Below are 16,692 nucleotides of genomic sequence, written 5' to 3'. Positions count from 1 at the left end.
ATTAAGAGTTGACGCCACGTACTTCTAAGAAGTTGGTTCTCCCTGTCTTGTGAGGTGCTTCCCAGCGACACCCACGTTGCCAGGCGTGCAGGGCTCCATATCGAGCTCCTGCTATTGGGACCATCTTTCCAAAAGCATGTGAACAGTGCAAGCATATTGCTCTGTATTAATTATGCACAAACAGAGAGTTGGAGAGGTGAAGCCTTTCACCCTGGGTGTGCCTCCAGCTAATTATACGACCTTGTTCAAATCACTCAGACAAGCCTCCCGCTGCTTTCCTTTCCTCCTCTGTCCCCGGGGATCCGGTTGGTAAGTCCCGTGGAGCCGTCAGCAGATGGAACTTGACCTGCAGTACAGGGCCAGGTGGAGGAGGAAGCGCCAGGTCCAGGCCTCCTGGCAATCTCCTCTTTGCTCCCCATCTTCGGTGGCCCAACCGAGCCGAGCTGTGTCCTGGTGCTTCCAGCTCGCACTTTTGATTCTGACCTTAGGTGTCACACACAGCCTTGGCTCTCTGTTCTGCGTGTTAATTCCTTTCTGAGCTCTCACTTCCTATGTGCCATATCCACTCGGCCCCACCTACCATCTTGAGCCCCGTAAGTCTGTTTTGAGCCTGGAAACCTGAGCCCAGATCCTGATGGTCTGTCGGCTTGTCTCGTGACCCCGGACAGCTGCCTGGGCGATTCGTCTGGTGTGTTTCCCGGAACCCAGCCCGGCAAGAGGGGCCTGGGCTTTGTCAGGAATGGTGGTGGCCATGCGCAGAGGTCTCCCAGCGTAGCTGGAAGGAAGGACACACAGAGGGACAGCTGTAAACAGTAAATTAGATGTCTGCTTCAACCAGTTTTTTTCACCCCCAAGTGGCATGAACTATCCACTCTTTTTCCTAAACCCTCCTTGGATCTCCTAGCCATGGTTCTGCTTCCAAAAAGGTGGATGCCAGATCGTATCTGACCTGAGGGAGAAAACGATGTGCTTCGCCTTGATCCTCTGAGCCTGTGTTTTCCATGTGCAGCTCAAGGCAGCCTCTTCTGGTGGCGCCTGGAGGGGCTGCCGAGGGTGAATGAGCACCCACCGCCCAGCTCCTGCCCGCTCTCTTCTCAGCGTGTTCAGTGTCACAGCAATTCCCACCACTCCTTTGGAAGGTCTGATCCCCAAAGAATATTTTCTCCACGGTGCCCTGGGTCCCATATTTCGTACAGGTCCCTCTCTACCTTCCCATCTCCGTTTGCCTGCCTAACATGCAAAAGTAAGTCCCAAAGTTAGATTTTCGCTTAGTTTTGACAACCTTCTTCAGAAACGTAGAACCCCCAGGCACTCATGAGAACAGCTACAGGGACCTTGGGATGTGCTCAATTTACTTTTGCCAGAGTGGTTCCTCGGGCTGTTACTCCTTCCCTCCCCAGGCTGTTTGTTTCTTGTCTCTTAGCATCACTGCCCACACTCTGGGCCCTTTGGCAGATAAGACCTTGTCTGTGAATCAAGGGACTTTGATGCCGTCTCCTGCCCCATCATTCACTCACGGCCTGACTTTAAATAAACCGTTTCCACCCTTTTGCTTCTTTCTAACCTCGACACTGTAGGACTGGCCACATCCGAGAGAAGTTTGCGGCGGTAGTACGTGTATTCAATCATGCAGTTCAGCATCTGGTACTTACCTTCTCTCGGAAGCATCTCTTTGCTTGGTCACAACCCACCAGGGACTTCTCCTTCCCTTTCTTCTTTCCCTGAAGATGGGGCGATGACTCTGGGGTGGAGAGTCTTAAGGTTAGAACATCGCAGTGCCTGATTCTGAGATCGCAGGAACAAAAAAAGGACGAAGGAGGAGCTGGAGCCAGACGTCTGTGGCTGGCTCTCCGCTCCTTGGAGATGGAAGACCTGGCAGGACCCCAAATAACATCTCTGCTGTCCCCAGCCCTGCACTCTGCCCAGGCCCTGGAAGACCAGAGGGCAGGTGCTGGCGGTCACTGCGAGCACTGGGGAGGCTACACGGAAGAAGCACGGTTCCCTTGAGGCCAGTGGCTCTGACCTCAGACTTTGCCAGAGTGTGCGGAAGCAGGAGTGCCCTAGGGGAAGTGTTGGACATATTCTGGGATCTCTCGGGAGACACTGCAACTTCCTGGCATGCTGGCAGTCCCAGGTGTGGGAGCTGCGGCCGTGACGGTGGCCATGGAGTCTTTTCCTCCATTTATTCCTTCTCTCCTTCCTTCGTCCATGTCAACATGTTGCAAGATTTGGAACCACCGCAGAATCAGGGATTTGCCCCCATTTAGAAACTGTTATGGGGAAGGTTTCCTGGCCATCATCTAAGAATTGTTTGCAGTGGTTATGTGGGTAACTCTGTATTTGCCAGGCTGTTTTCACCTCTGGAGGGAGATGCCGTCTTTAGGCCAGCAGCTTTTTGGAATGCCAGGGGACAAGAGAACCAGATAGCGAGGCACGGAACGAAGGCAACCACCAGGGGAAACTGGCTCTTTTTCATGGGCCCCAGTTAGTCCCACCGTAAGGAGGGCAGCAGCCTAAGGTCACAGCGCTACTGCTTGGAAGTGGAAGGTATTGAGATTGGGATGAGTGAGAAGCTGTGTTTTCCCATTTCCTGTATCTCCTTAGTAAATGACCTTTGAGTCATCCTGCCTGGACCATCGGCCTTCTCCCCCCAGCAAAATAACTATTAGACCAGGAGTTCCCGTTGTGGCTCAGCAGGTTAAGAACCAACCGAACACAGAGTCCGTGAGGATGGGGTTTGATCCCTGGCCTCGCTCAGTGGGTTAAGGATCCGGTGTTGCTGCAAGCTGCGGTCATGGATGCGGCTCAGATCCAGTGTGGCTGTGGCGTAGGCCGGTAGCTGCAGCTCATATTCAACCCCTGGCCCAGGAATTTGCACATGCCACAGGTACAGCCCTAAAAAAGAAAAGTTAGACCAAATCTGACCACTTTAGCTGTTCCATTTCATTTTTTTCTCTTCTCTACCCGTAATCCAATCAATTTAACCCAATTTAACTGGGTACTGAGTTTACTGAGAACATGCTGTGTACTCAGTACTGTGCTAGGTCCCCGGGGATATAAGTAAATAACAAAACTTGACCTTAAGACACTTAGAGCCTCACACAAGGGTCAGCTGGTTACAGCCTATGGGCCAAACTCCACCCTCAGCCTATTTTTATATGGCCCTTGAGCTCAGAATGGTTTTTCTGTTTGTAAAGGGTTGTTAGGGGAAAAAAAGAAGAAGAAGAATATGTAACAAAAATGGTAACGCCTAAAATATTTACCCTCTGGCTGTTTACAAAAGAAGTTTGCCAACCCTTGGCCTAGTTGATGAGAAAAAGCTGAAGAACAATGAAATGCATTTTTTAAACAAATATTTTATGAACTTGCTTACTGTTTGCAAGGCACAAAGTGCTATGTGACACAGAGAGAACTTCGCTGTTATATATATATGAGAAAGAAATAGAAAGAGACACCCTCCTGAGAGTTCCTGTCGTGGCTCAGCAGTAACGAACCTGACTAGTATCCATGAGGACATGGGTTTGATCCCTGGCCTCGCTCAGTGGGTTAAGGATCTGGCATTGCCATGAGCTGTGGTGTAGTTCACAGAGGCAGCTTGGATCTGGAGTTGCTGTGGCTGTAGTGTAGGTTTGTGGCTGCAGCTCCAATTCAACCCCTAGCCTGGGGACTTCCATATGCTGCAGGTAAGCCCTAAAAGGACAAATTGATTAATTCATTAATTAATTAAACAAACAAAATAAAAGAAAGGGAGTGAGGGCAGATGCGATAGTGCCTCACAGACCATGTGTTATCATGATGAAGTAGGAATAGATGCTTGAAAAACGATGGTTTAAGCAAGACGGAATTGTATTTCTTTCTTGTGTATAAGTGAGCAGTCCACGGCTGAAATGACAGGGCCAAAGGTCACGTAGGACCCAGATTCCTTCAAGCTTTATACGCCATCATTCCTTGGTGTGGCTTTCTGGCTTATTGTCCCAGAAAGCTGTTGGATTTCCAGCCTTCACATCCATAATCCAAGTGGCAGAATTGAAACAAGATAGAAGGCAGGTACAAACCTCCTCACTTACTGAGACTTTTAGGAAGTCTCCTGCACCATTTTGAATTACATGTGTTGGTTCTAGAACTTAGTTCATAGGGCCTCAGCATGTGAGCCAGGGCAGACTGGGGAAAGTGGTGCTTTAGCTGGGGCAGCAAATGCCCAGCTAAAAATCAGACTTCTTTTAATTTGAGTGAGAAAGAGAATGGATGTTTAGTGAGTATCTACTAGTCTCTTTTTATTATTTATTTTATTATTATTATTATTATTTTGTCTTTTTGCCTTTTCTAGGGCCGCACAGCGGCATATGGAGGTTCCCAGGCTAGGGGTCCAATCAGAGCCGTAGCCCCAGGCCTACGCCAGAGCCACAGCAACTCAGGATCCAAGCCGTGTCTTCAATCTACACCACAGCTCACGGCAACGCCAGATCCTTAACCCACTGAACAAGGCCAGGGATCAAACCTGCAACCTCATGGTTCCTAGTCGGAATCGTTTCCGCTGCACCATGATGGGAACTCCTCTACTAGTCTCTTTTTAAAATCAAGGCAAGGAGTTTAGGTCCAGGTCAAGGTCCCATCGGAAAACAGGTGGCACATCACACAGGTAACTAGGAAGAATTCAAAGGTGTGGACAGACCTGAGAAAACCAAAAGGGATGGTCAGAGCAGCAGAGTCGTTATCTCCCCTAGGACTGCAGGGACAAGAGGAGAATGCGGTTACCAGTAGCTGGAAAGAGCTAGAGCTGTAGCCATAAGAAAGGGTTTCCTGGCAGGAACTGGGGAAGGCCTGTGGTTAAGCAAGGTAGCTACTCCTAACAAATGCAGGAAGGGCTATTTCTCCTTTCACTTCTATTGGTTTTGTTCTTAGGTACATGTACATTGATAATTGTTACATCTTCCTGATGTATTGGTCCTTTTATCATTGTGGAATGTTCCTCTTTGTCTCTAGGGACATGTTTTTGTCTTAAAGTCTATGTCATCTGATACTAATAACCCATCCCAGCTCTATTATGTCTGCTGTTTGTTTGGTATACCTTTTCCATCCCACGGTTGTTTTTCTTTTGGGTTTTCCTTTTTGGTTTTTTGCCTTTACATCTAAAGTGTGTCTCTTGTAGACGGCATATGGTTGGGTTTTGCTTTTGTATACATTTAAACAGTCTCTGTGGCAGTTCCCGTCGTAGCGTAGTGGTTAACGAATCCGACTAGGAACCATGAGGTTGCGGGTTCGGTCCCTGCCCTTGCTCAGTGGATTAACGATCCGGCGTTGCCGTGAGCTGTGGTGTAGGTCGCAGATATGGCTCGGATCCCGCGTTGCTGTGGCTCTGGTGTAGGCCGGTGGCTACAGCTCCTATTCGACCCCTAGCCTGGGAACCTCCATATGCCGTGGGAGCGGCCCAAGAAATGGCAAAAAGACGAAAAAAAAAAAAAAGTCTCTGTGGTTTTATTAGAGCTTAATCCATTGACATTTAGTGTAATTATTGGTATGGTTGGATTCGGGTTTGCCATTTTTATATTTGTTTTCTGTTTGTCTCATTCCTTTTTTGTGCCTCTTTTATTGCTTTATTTTGGGTCAAACAAAAGTCTTCGGTGTAGCATCTTTATTTTTGGCTATTTTTAGCTACCTTTTTTGCATGGAATTTTTTTTAATTTTTAAAATTGACGTATAGTCGATTTACAATGTTGTGTCAATTTCTCCTGTGATAGCTAGCTTTTTTGAGTTATTTTCTTAGTCGTTTGTTCTAGAGGTCGCAGTGTGTATCTTTAACTTAACACAGTCTACTTCACATTAATAGTGACTTAATTCTGGAGTTCCTGTCGTGGCGCAGTGGTTAACGATTCCGACTAGGAACCATGAGGTTGCAGGTTTGATCCCTGGCCTCGCTCAGTGGGTTAAGGATCTGGCGTTGCCGTGAGCTGTGGTATAGGTCACAGACGTGGTTCGGATCCTGAGTTGCTGTGGCTCTGGCGTAGGCCAGCAGCTGCAGCTCTGATTGGACCCCTAGCCTGGGAACCTCCATGTGCCGCAGGAGCAGCCCTAGAAAAGGCAAAAAAAAAGTGACTTAATTCTGATAAAATTAAGCTTTTGCTCCCTTTCCTCTCCATTGTTTGTGCTTGTTATTGTCTCATATATTGCAGCTATGTATGTTAAAATGTAAATACAACAATAAAGCCTTTTCTGTTCTTACTATACACAATCTTATAATTTCAAAAGAAATGAAAAGAAAAGAAAAGAATTTGCTTTGTATTTTGCTCTGTGCCTTTTTTCTAGTAGGTCTTAGTAGGACTTTAATTGCTGTGTTATTCTATTTCATAGCTGTTGTGAAGGCAGAGGGAGGTGGCAGAGTTTATTTGGTCTAGCAGATGATGGGTTTCTTATTCTGATTTTTTTCTTTATTTTAAATAAGTAAATTTCATGCAGATTTCTTAATATACTTCTTTTGGTATCTGTCCTTATCTGCCTCTCTTTCCATTTATTCATCCGTTCATTAGCTTTACGCTTACATTAAGTCCAGGAAACAGTTATTTTGCTTTACAGAGAGCTCAGTTTCTGCTAAGAGATTTTTTTAAGCTAGAGGAAATTGACAACTGCAAGCTAATTCTGCTAGTCATTTAAATAATTCTTTCCTCATAGGCCTGTAATCAAGGCCAATAAGCTGGAAATCAGGACCGCGTTTGAAAGTTTAAGTAAAAATCAGAGGCTTCTGTTTATTGTTGAAAATGCCCCTTCCAGTCTCTGATTGTGTAGGCTGTGTGATTGCTAGTGTAACCAAGGAAATTATTTGCATTGATGTATCACTGTCGTTTCCCCACTCAAAGCAGAGCTATCAAGGCCACTCAACTCCTGTGCAGGGTGGTGTGAACGCATCTCTTTGCCACAGAAACAATGTCTTGTAGAAGATTTGGCAGCAACAAGCAAGATGGCTCCTAGATAATTCTGTCAAACCAAAACTGTGCGGTTTCCCAAACCTACTTACTTTTTTGGATACAGATCATATTTTTAAATAAATAAATAGATTTGAAGAGTAAATCAGAGTCAACAAAATTATTGCAATTAGGACCACAAGGATAAGCATTAGAATTCATTTCAAACCAAACCTACAAAAAGTGGAATATTGTTTTAGAATGAATATGTTTACCTCAGATCAGGCATACATAAAGCTTTGTGACTTCCTTTCATCATTTTTATGATAGTAATAACGGCCAGAGCAGCAGGAACTAAAATTGGTTATGAACAAAAAGTGAAACCGGTCAGTTCTCTGTATGGTTCCAAATGACTTCGAAATATGGAAAAAGATAAAAGAAAATCTATTTTCTAATGCAGAATGCCTTTTTGCTTTGATTGTGAGAACTCCTGGGTCTTTTAGATACTTTAAACATTTTGGTTAATTTTTATCCTGGACTTCCTTGAACGTGGTTAGCTCTGCTAGGCAAAGTGGTTTTCATCTTTTGATTACACACACAAACACGCCCTCTTCACCGTTTACGATTCAAATGGCTCCAGTCCTGCAGCAACCACTGTCACTGTTTTGATTCAACTTGAAACTTCTGCTTCGTGTTGAGAGTCTACTTCCAGAAAGTCTTTTTTTGTAACTTCTGACCCTGGGCTAAGAATTCATTTCATTCGTCTTCATTCGAATATTCTTTTCATTCTGATACCTTGTGTCTCACCTTTTCAGAGACCTTAGAGGACTTCTTGTAAGGAAAGAGATCATAAATCAGATACGCTGTGCCATGCGGCAGGTTTTTCCCTGCATACGCTTTAACATATGTTATTCTTTTCAATCATAATTATTAGATTGGAGTAGTTGCTACAATGAGTTTATCTAATTAAAGAAGGGTCATGAAAATTCAGTGATTTTGACTTAACAAGCAAATGCAGCTGCTTTGAAATGAACAAATTGTAACCTAAGAAGGCACCTAACTCAATGAAAGAAAGGAAGTTGTCTACAAAGAGTCATTGTTATAGTACCAGTCTCATTCAGTAGCACCTTTTCCTAGAATTAACGTTAAGATATTATTGAAATATGGGCATTATTTTGGTGCAAAACTTTTTGCTGTTGTTGAAGGTGATAGTTACGGTAGTAGCCATTAATGGGTATTAAGTATCTATTATGCCACAGACACTGTTCTCCATACTTTGCATATCCTTCTGAGAGTAATTACTAGTAGTGCTTCATTTTGCAAATATTGCATGTATTCACTGTGACAGAGTTAGGATTTCCATTCGGGAACTGACTCCAGAGCCCGTGTGCTAAACTGCATTACTACTCTAGTGCTTCGGGTCATTGGTTGACTGTATCCCCAAGTACGAGATGAATGTTGAAAGCCTTTGAAGTTTCACGGAGAACCTATAAGCCCCAGGGTACCTGTAGAGGGTCAGCGTCCATCTGTGCACTTGCAGATACCGTATGCCGTCTCATCTCTCAGGAACACGAGTGAACATCTCACCAAAGAAATTACCGATCTGAAGGCAGTGGGGTGTGAAGGTGGTGTCACTTCTCAGTGGGGCTGACAGTTTGCCCAGCTATGATCCCCTGTCCAGTGGCACAAATATGTTGGCTCAGGTGGGGCTTCACTTTGTGGCCATAGAAAAGGGAAAAATAAGTGGCTTAATTAAAGAATGAACAGCTGCGACCGCCATCATGGAGAACAGTATGGAGTTTCCTTAAAAAACGAAAACTGGAGTTACTATATATTCTTGCAATCCCACTCCTGGGCATATATCTGGAAAAGATGAAAACTCTCATTCCAAAAAGTATACATACCCCAGTGTTCGTAGCAATGCTTTTTGCAGTAGCCAAGGCATAGAAGCAACCCAGGTGCCTACCGACAGATGAATGGATAACAAAGAAGTGGTGTACATTTACAATGGAATATTACTTAGCCATAAAAAAGAATGAAAAATTTGCCATTTGCAGCAATATGGATGACTTAGAGATTACCATACCAAGCGAAGTAAGTCAGACAGAGAAAGACAAATATTATATGATATTGCTTATATATGGAATCTAAAAGAAAATACAAATGAACTCATTTGCAAACAGAAAGAGACTCACAGACATAGGGAAAAAAACAACCAACTTATGGTTACCAAAGGGGAAGAGTGGGAAGGATAAACTAGGAGGATGGGATTAACATAACACACCACTATATATACAGTAGATAAACAAGGATTTTTACTGTATCCACAGAGAACTATATTCCATATTTTGTAATAACCTATAGTGGAAAAGAATCTGAAAAAGAATCACTTGCTGTGTACCTAAAACTAATACGGTATTGTAAATCAGCTATAGCTCAGTTTAAAACAAATGAAGATGGGGGAGGGGGAAACACACACACAAATAAAATAAAACACATAAAAAAGAATGACCAGTTCCTGATTATCAAAAACTAGGTTTAGTCTGTTTAGACATACTGAATGTGGTCGGTTATAATGGTTCATTATATGAAATTGGTACAAACCTACGAAGTCAAATGCAGTGGAAGCCAAATAGGCAACAGAGATATGGAAATGCCCAGATTCTAAGATAAGAAGCAGTGGTAGGCACTGTGGCAAGCTGCATCCTCCTTCGTATGGGTTTGATTTTTTTTTTTTTTTTTAATATATAGAGAGAGTGCAATTTCTGTGGGCTAGGTCTATCCTGATAGCCTATGGGTCTTTTTTTAAAAAAAAAAAAAACAACACTTTTTCAAAAATAGAAAAATATAAGGAAGCTTCATGTACCCATTGCTCCTCTGGCAGTTTTGTTTACCCAGTTTTTTGGTGTTTTAAAATTTTCTGGACTAGTTTGAAGTAAACGTGAACTATTATTTTACCTATAAGTAATTCACTGTGCCTCTCTAACAGATGATATTTTTTTAAAAAGATGTGTCCAAAATAACATTATTACATCTAAGTTTTTAGTAGCATCTAATACCCAAAGTCTATGTTCAAATTTCCCTGTTTTGTCAAACACTTTTTTTAATAGCTGGTTTGTTTCCATCAGAATCCAAACAAGTCAGGATCCATAAATCTTGAAAATCTTTTTTAGAAAGAAGAGGCATGGACCCAAATAATGGCTATCACCACCCACATTCCTTCCCTATAATTTACTTAAGAAAGTAAAGTGTGAAATCATCGAAAACATCCCTTTACCAATGGGCTTATAGAAGACAACATTTTACATTTGGGTATCACCTTACAGTTTCAAAGTGCTTTTAATTGTCTCCTTTGCACTATGAGCTATCTGTCTATCTCTAAGGCCACTTTTGACTAGAATTCTTAGCACTTGAATGAATGGTTAGAGGTCATTTTTTTTCCTCTTCACTTTAAATAATTTTATTTTATAATAACTTAAGCCAGTCTTATAATTTTCAGAATCAACGTACACAGGGAATTTAAATGAAAAGAACTTGAACTCTTAAATTTCTTTTATCAAATCTGTTAAATCAACATAAAATATGCTTACAGTTTAAAAGGTTCCTACTAGTTAAGAATACATGATCGCTTACAGAACTATTACCTAGGAAAACACCATGAGAGGCAAACAACTTACAGTAGAGGTCATCTTGCCTAGATGTTTTTCACTTTTTTTTTTTTGTGCCCAAGACCCCCTTTGGTGAACCCTGTGGATCCATTCTTCAAACAGCGCTTTAAAAATGCATAAAATAAAATATGTAGAACTATAAAGAAGACAATTCTATTAAAGTACTATTGTCACATCTTTAAAAAGTAATAGCCCAGAGAGAAGAGCTTCTTTTCAAGGCCTTAAATAACAGCATCCGTGGCACATCTTAATAACCACTGCAGTTTCGAAATCGCCATGAGCCTAAAGGATATTTGAAGATAGGAGCAACACCACGATGTGGCATAAAAATAGCTGTGATTTCTATCGATAACAAAGTCAAGGTCCTGCTAACACTGCTACAGATGGCCGCCTGCATTCATAAATAGAGGAAACGCTCAATTCCAGTTAAAGACAAACATTTTTCTTTTGCAGGTTCCCAGATGCCCTGAAGTTTATCCAGGGACCCTTGCAGGGTGGGAGGAGGTGGAGGGGGGTGCGTGGACCTCAGAATAAGAACCTCTGAAAACTCTCTGTGTTTCAGAAGGAGGATGTGGCCGCGTGCCTGGCCCGAGGCCACGCATGATGTTAGGGGAAGACTAGGACTAGCAACCGGGTTTCTTAAATCCAGTTATCTTTCCCATGTTTGAATGGCTCCGTTTTCAGATGCTGAGACAGGTAAGTGCTTTTACAAAGCGTGTGCTCAGCACTGACATCTTAACACGCGCCTGAAGAACCGAGTAAGGTTCAGCCTCAGGAAAATACCAGAAAAGAACGCCCCGATTTCAGGTTTAATGACTTTTCCATTCACATACGGTGTGCTTCCTCATTATACGAATCCAACGTTCATAAGTCCGTGGGGCATATTTTTTCCCATCTTTTTTTAAAGGTGTAATTTGCATAGAGTAAAAGTCACCCATTTTACGTGAACACAAACATGAATTTTGGCAACCGCAGGTGGTCCCAGGACCAACACCGCCATCGAGACATGAAACATTTCCATCCCCTTTGCTGTTTCTCACGTGCCTTTGCCTTTGTCCCCCTCCCTTGACCTCCAGCCCCAGGTAGACCCGGACCACTTTCTGTTTGTTCTGTTACAGAATTTCATGAAACTGGAATCATAAGGAGTATATCGTCTTTTCCATTGTACTTCTTTTACAAGTTGTAGCGTGGACGTGTGTTTTCATTTCTCTTGGAAGAATCTAGGCGTAGGAATGCTGGTTGGTAGGGTAAATAGACCATCCTGCCAGACTGTTTTCCAGCAGGCTGTCACTTGCTACCGTCCCACGAGCAGTGGAGGGGTCTTCAGGTCTTGGTCATCCTCTCCAGCACTAGCTGTTATCAGTCGTTTTAAAATATCAGCCCTTGTAGGGTGTGTAGGAGGTTCCCATTGTGGTTTTAAACTCTTCGCCCCTACGGGAGAGGGATGTGGAGCATTTTTTCACGTGCTTATTTGCCACATCAGTTCTGTCGTAAAATGTCTGTTCAGATCTTTTTTCTGTTTTTAATTGTCGTCTTATTTTTAAGTTATGAATTCCTCATCTATTTTGGAGACAAGCCCTTTGTCAGTTATTTATCCGCCTGCTCTTTTTCTCCCCAATCTGTGGCTTGGCTTTTCATTTTCTTCTCTGTGTCTTTCAAAGAGCAACAAATTTCACCTTTTTTTTTTTTTTTTGTCTTTTTGCCATTGCTTGGGCCGCTGCTGTGGCATATGGAGGTTCCCAGGCTAGGGGTCCATTCGGAGCTGTAGCTGCCGGCCTACGCCAGAGCCACAGCAACGCGGGATCGTTAACCCACTGAGCAAGGCCAGGGATCGAACCCGCAACCTCATGGTTCCTAGTCGGATTCGTTAACCACTGCGCCATGACAGGAACTCCGAAATTTCACCTTTTATTTGGTCCATGTTATTAGTTTTTAATATAAGGGCCCATGCTTTTTGTGTCTTCCTTAAGAAATTCTTGCCTCATCTAGTTCCACAAAAATGTCTGCATTGTTTTCTTCTAAAAAGATTCTGTTTTTAGCTCTTAAATGTAGGTCCGAGACCCTTTTCAAGTTAATTTTTGTGTATAGTGCGAGGTAAGGGGCATGGTTCTTTTCATATACGAATATTGATTTGTTCTAGCACCGTTTCTTGAAAAGATTGTTCTTTGGAGTTCCCGTCGTGGCTCAGTGGTTAACGAATCCAACTAGGAACCATGGGGTTGCAGGTTCAATCCATGGCCTCGCCCAGTGGGTAAGGATCTGGCGTTGCTGTGAGCTGTGGTATAGGTTGCAGATGTGACTCGGATCCCCTGTTGCTGTGGCTCTGGCGTAGGCTGAAGGCTATAGCTCCGATTCAACCCCTAGCCTGGGAACCTCCATATGCCACAGGTGCGGTGCTAGAAAGGACAAAAAAGACAAAAAAAAAAAAAGATTGTTCTTTCCTCATTGAGGTACCTTGGCACTTTTGTCAAAAATCAATTGACCATGTAAGTGTAGACCTATTATTTCTTGGTTTGTCTAAATGTCTATACTTTCATTTTATAGTACGTCTTAAAATCAGGTAGTATAGGTTCTTTAACCTTGTATTTCTTTTTTCAAATTGTTTAGGCTTATTGCCTTTCCATATACATTTTCAAACCAGCTTGTCAATTTCTTTATAGAAAGAATGATTGAGATGGCATTGCATCTATAGCTCCATTTGGGGAGAGTTGCCATCTTATAAATACTAAATCTTCTGATTCACAAATACGGTATATGTTTCCATTTGTTTAGCTGTCCTTTAATTTCCGCTAGCAGTGATTTAGAGTTTTCAGTATACAGGTTTTGTGCATCTTTGGTTAAAGTAGATACTGGGTCTATTTTAAGCTACTGTGGATGGAGGGTTTTGTTTGTTTGTTTGTTTTTGCTTTTTATATTCTAATTGTTCATGTTAATATATAGAAATATGATTGATTTTGGGGTGTTGACCTTTAATAGAGTCCTAAGAATTTTATGTATACTCTACATGTTACCTTCCAATAAGACAGTTTTACTTCTTCCTTTCCAGTGTGTCCTCTCTACCTTCCCTCCTTCTTTCTTCCTTCCTCCCTCCCTTTCTCCCTTCCAATGCAATGGTTGTACCCATTTGTTGATTTAGTCCTTTATTCACCATGTATTGAACACCTGCTTTTAGTTCAGGCATTTTTGAGACTCTAGTGATACCAGGATGAATGTTCTCTGTTTAGGAATAGCTCAGCCTAGTGAGGAAGATAAATAGATAAAAGCAGCCCTGAAACGTTTAAAATGCAGGAGAGGAGTGGTTAACGAATGGCGCAGTGGTTAACGAATCCGACTAGGAACCATGAGGTTGCGGGTTCGATCCCTGGCCTTGCTCAGTGGGTTAGGGATCCGGCGTTGCCGTGAGCTGTGGTGTAGGTTGCAGACGCGGCTCGGATCCCCTGTTGCTGTGGCTGTGGCACAGGCCGGCAACTATAACTCAAATCGACCCCTAGCCTGGGGAACCTCCATATGCGGAGGGAGCGGCCCAAGAAATGGCAAAAAAAAAAACAAAGAAAAAAAATGCAGGAGACACCAGATGTTGCGGGAGTGCCGAGAAGGGGCATCCAGCCCTGTAGGACAGGAGGACTGAAAAGCATTTCAGACAGAGAGGCAGCAGAAACAGAGGCACGGAGGGAAGGCAGCTGGCACACGAGGAGCTGGGAGTGGTTTAGAATTTCTCTAGTATCTAACGGATCCTGGGGAGTGTCCGAGGTCGCGCTCGATGGAGTCTGCCAGAGCCCAGGGTTCAGAGAGCAGGGCATGCCAGGCTGACACATATGGACTCCATTCTGAGGACAGCAAGAAGTTACTGAAGACTGCTCAGTAGAGAAGGGGCATATATTTGCTTTTTTAAAAAATGAGATTATTCTGAGATTATGTAGAAGATGATTTGGAATATGAACCAGAAAACCTGAAAAGATCGTTTAGGCAAAAGATTAGACCTGATCTAGAGCAGTCATACTAGGAGGAAGGGGAAAAAGATATTTCAAGAAATATTTTGGGAATTCCCATCGTGACTCAGTGGTTAACGAATCCGACTAGGAACCATGGGGTTGCGGGTTTGATCCCGTTCCTTGCTCAGTGGGTTAAGGATCTGGCGTTGCCGTGAGCTGTGGTATAGGTCGCAGACGCGGGTTGGATCCCGCGTTGCTGTGGCTGTGGTGTAGGCCGGTGGCTGCAGCTCCGATTCAACCCCCTAGCCTGGGAACCTCCATATGCTGCGGGAGCGGCCCTAGAAAAGGCAAAAAGACCAAAAAAAAAAAAAAAAGAAAGAAAGAAAGAAATGTTTTGGAACTAAAACTGGCAAAACTTAGTAATTGATCCCAATGAAAGACCAAGAAGAAGCAGGATGGTTCCTGGGGTTCTTCCATGAGCACCTAGAGAGCTGATGATACCACCGTTTGAAGCAGAATATGTGGAGTTTTATGAAGCACTGGATGTCCAGGTGAGGAATGCATGTGTGGGCATCTGCATAGAACAGCTGTGTGGTAGAGGCTCTCCTTGGCCTTAAGCTGAGTCCACTCCAAGCTAGAAACCCCAGAGCGATTTGGCCTGACTGCACCCTTAACAAAGGTCATACTTCACACTAAAATGGGATTGGGTTTGGAACTTGCAGCCTTGATGGGGACTTGTCCTCCCACAGAGGTGGTCCAAGATCTTGACGTGGCCTAGTCTACGTACTGAAAGAGGCTGTGGGGAGTGACTTCTGGACTCAGATGACCCTTGGCTAAATTTAAACCTTGTCTTCAGATAGGTGAGGGCGAAGGGGATGTCAGAACACAATCAAAAGCACAAATACCAGAGTTCCTTGGTGGCCCAGCAGTTAAAGGATCTGGTGTTGTCACTACTGTGGCTTGGGTTCGATCCCTGGCCTGGGAACTTCTGCAGGCCCTGGGCGTGGCCAGCAAATTTAAATAAATAAATAAAAGGACACATGCGCTGTGATTTCACTTCTATGAGGAACCTGGAGCAATCAAAGTCACAGAGTGGGGAAGCAGAGTAGAGGTTATGGGGGTCTGGGGAATGGAGAGTTGTTTAACAGCGGCAGAGTTTCAGTGTGGAAAGAGAAGAATCCTGGAGATGGATGTGGCCACCTTTGCCCAACAGTGCAAGTGTGCTTAGTGCCACTGAAAAGGGGTCAAAAGGCAGGCTGTATGTTTCCCCACAGTTTAAGAAATGAGCAAGTGAAAAAACAATTCATTGATCCACAGGCCTCTTATTGACACTGCTTCACTCTCAGGCGACCTCGTATGTCTTTCTTTAATTCATTCCCAATCAAAAGTTACTAAGATGAGATGGGACCTCTAGTGACAGGTGATGAAGATGCCATCGTTATGTATAAATCATGCCGTTTAACATTATTATGTGCCTTTGGGGCAAAGTACTATCCTAAGTACTTTGCATTCCTAATTCCATATAGCGTTCTCTCCATAGCCTTCTAAGGCTGGCTATCCCCCATTCTACAGAAAAGGAAACGAAAGCATCTAGAAATAAAGTAACCTGCCAGAAATCCCATAGCTGGGACACACTGCTGGGTTGGAGATAGATGGCAGAGAGGCTCCTGATCATTTTATTTTATTTTATTGCTTTTTAGGGCCACACCCACGGCATATGTAAGTTCCCAGGCTAGGGGTCGAATCCAAGCTGCAGCTGCCTGCCTATGCCACAGCCACGCTGGATTCTTAATTCACTGAGGGAGGCCAGGGATTGAACCTGCATCCTCATGGATCCTAGTCAGATTCATTAACCTCCGAGCCACGAAGGGAACTCTCCTGAGCATTTTAGTCCTTGGAGAAGCTGCACCCCTTGTCAGTGACCTCTGCCAGGCTCACACATTTTTCCCATTGTTACATACAATCATAGCCCTTTCTGAGTACAGGCTATGATTCCAAAGAGGCTGGGAAGCCCAGTGAATACACCACATAACACTGTGTACACAATATAACACTCTATTGCCTCTTCTACAACAATTGACAGACCCTAGGGAGGTGTATGGTCAGGAGAGACCCAGCCCCAGTGTACACAATGGGTAGGAGTTCTAGGTCTTAGTTCTTTTCTGTCAGTGAGTTCCTTTTCCCAGTGTTACTTCT

At 43.7% G+C, this 16,692-nt stretch overlaps 1 protein-coding gene across 2 annotated transcripts in view; it reads left to right on the top strand.

The window, feature by feature from the left end:
• Positions 1-16,692, top strand: part of BABAM2 (BRISC and BRCA1 A complex member 2) — a 430,327-nt gene that overhangs the window by 337,744 nt on the left and 75,891 nt on the right. The window lies entirely within an intron of this gene.

This window comes from Phacochoerus africanus, chromosome 5, assembly GCF_016906955.1.
Source record: "Phacochoerus africanus isolate WHEZ1 chromosome 5, ROS_Pafr_v1, whole genome shotgun sequence".
NCBI lineage: Eukaryota > Metazoa > Chordata > Mammalia > Artiodactyla > Suidae > Phacochoerus > Phacochoerus africanus.
This window is presented reverse-complemented; position numbering and strand designations above follow the sequence as displayed.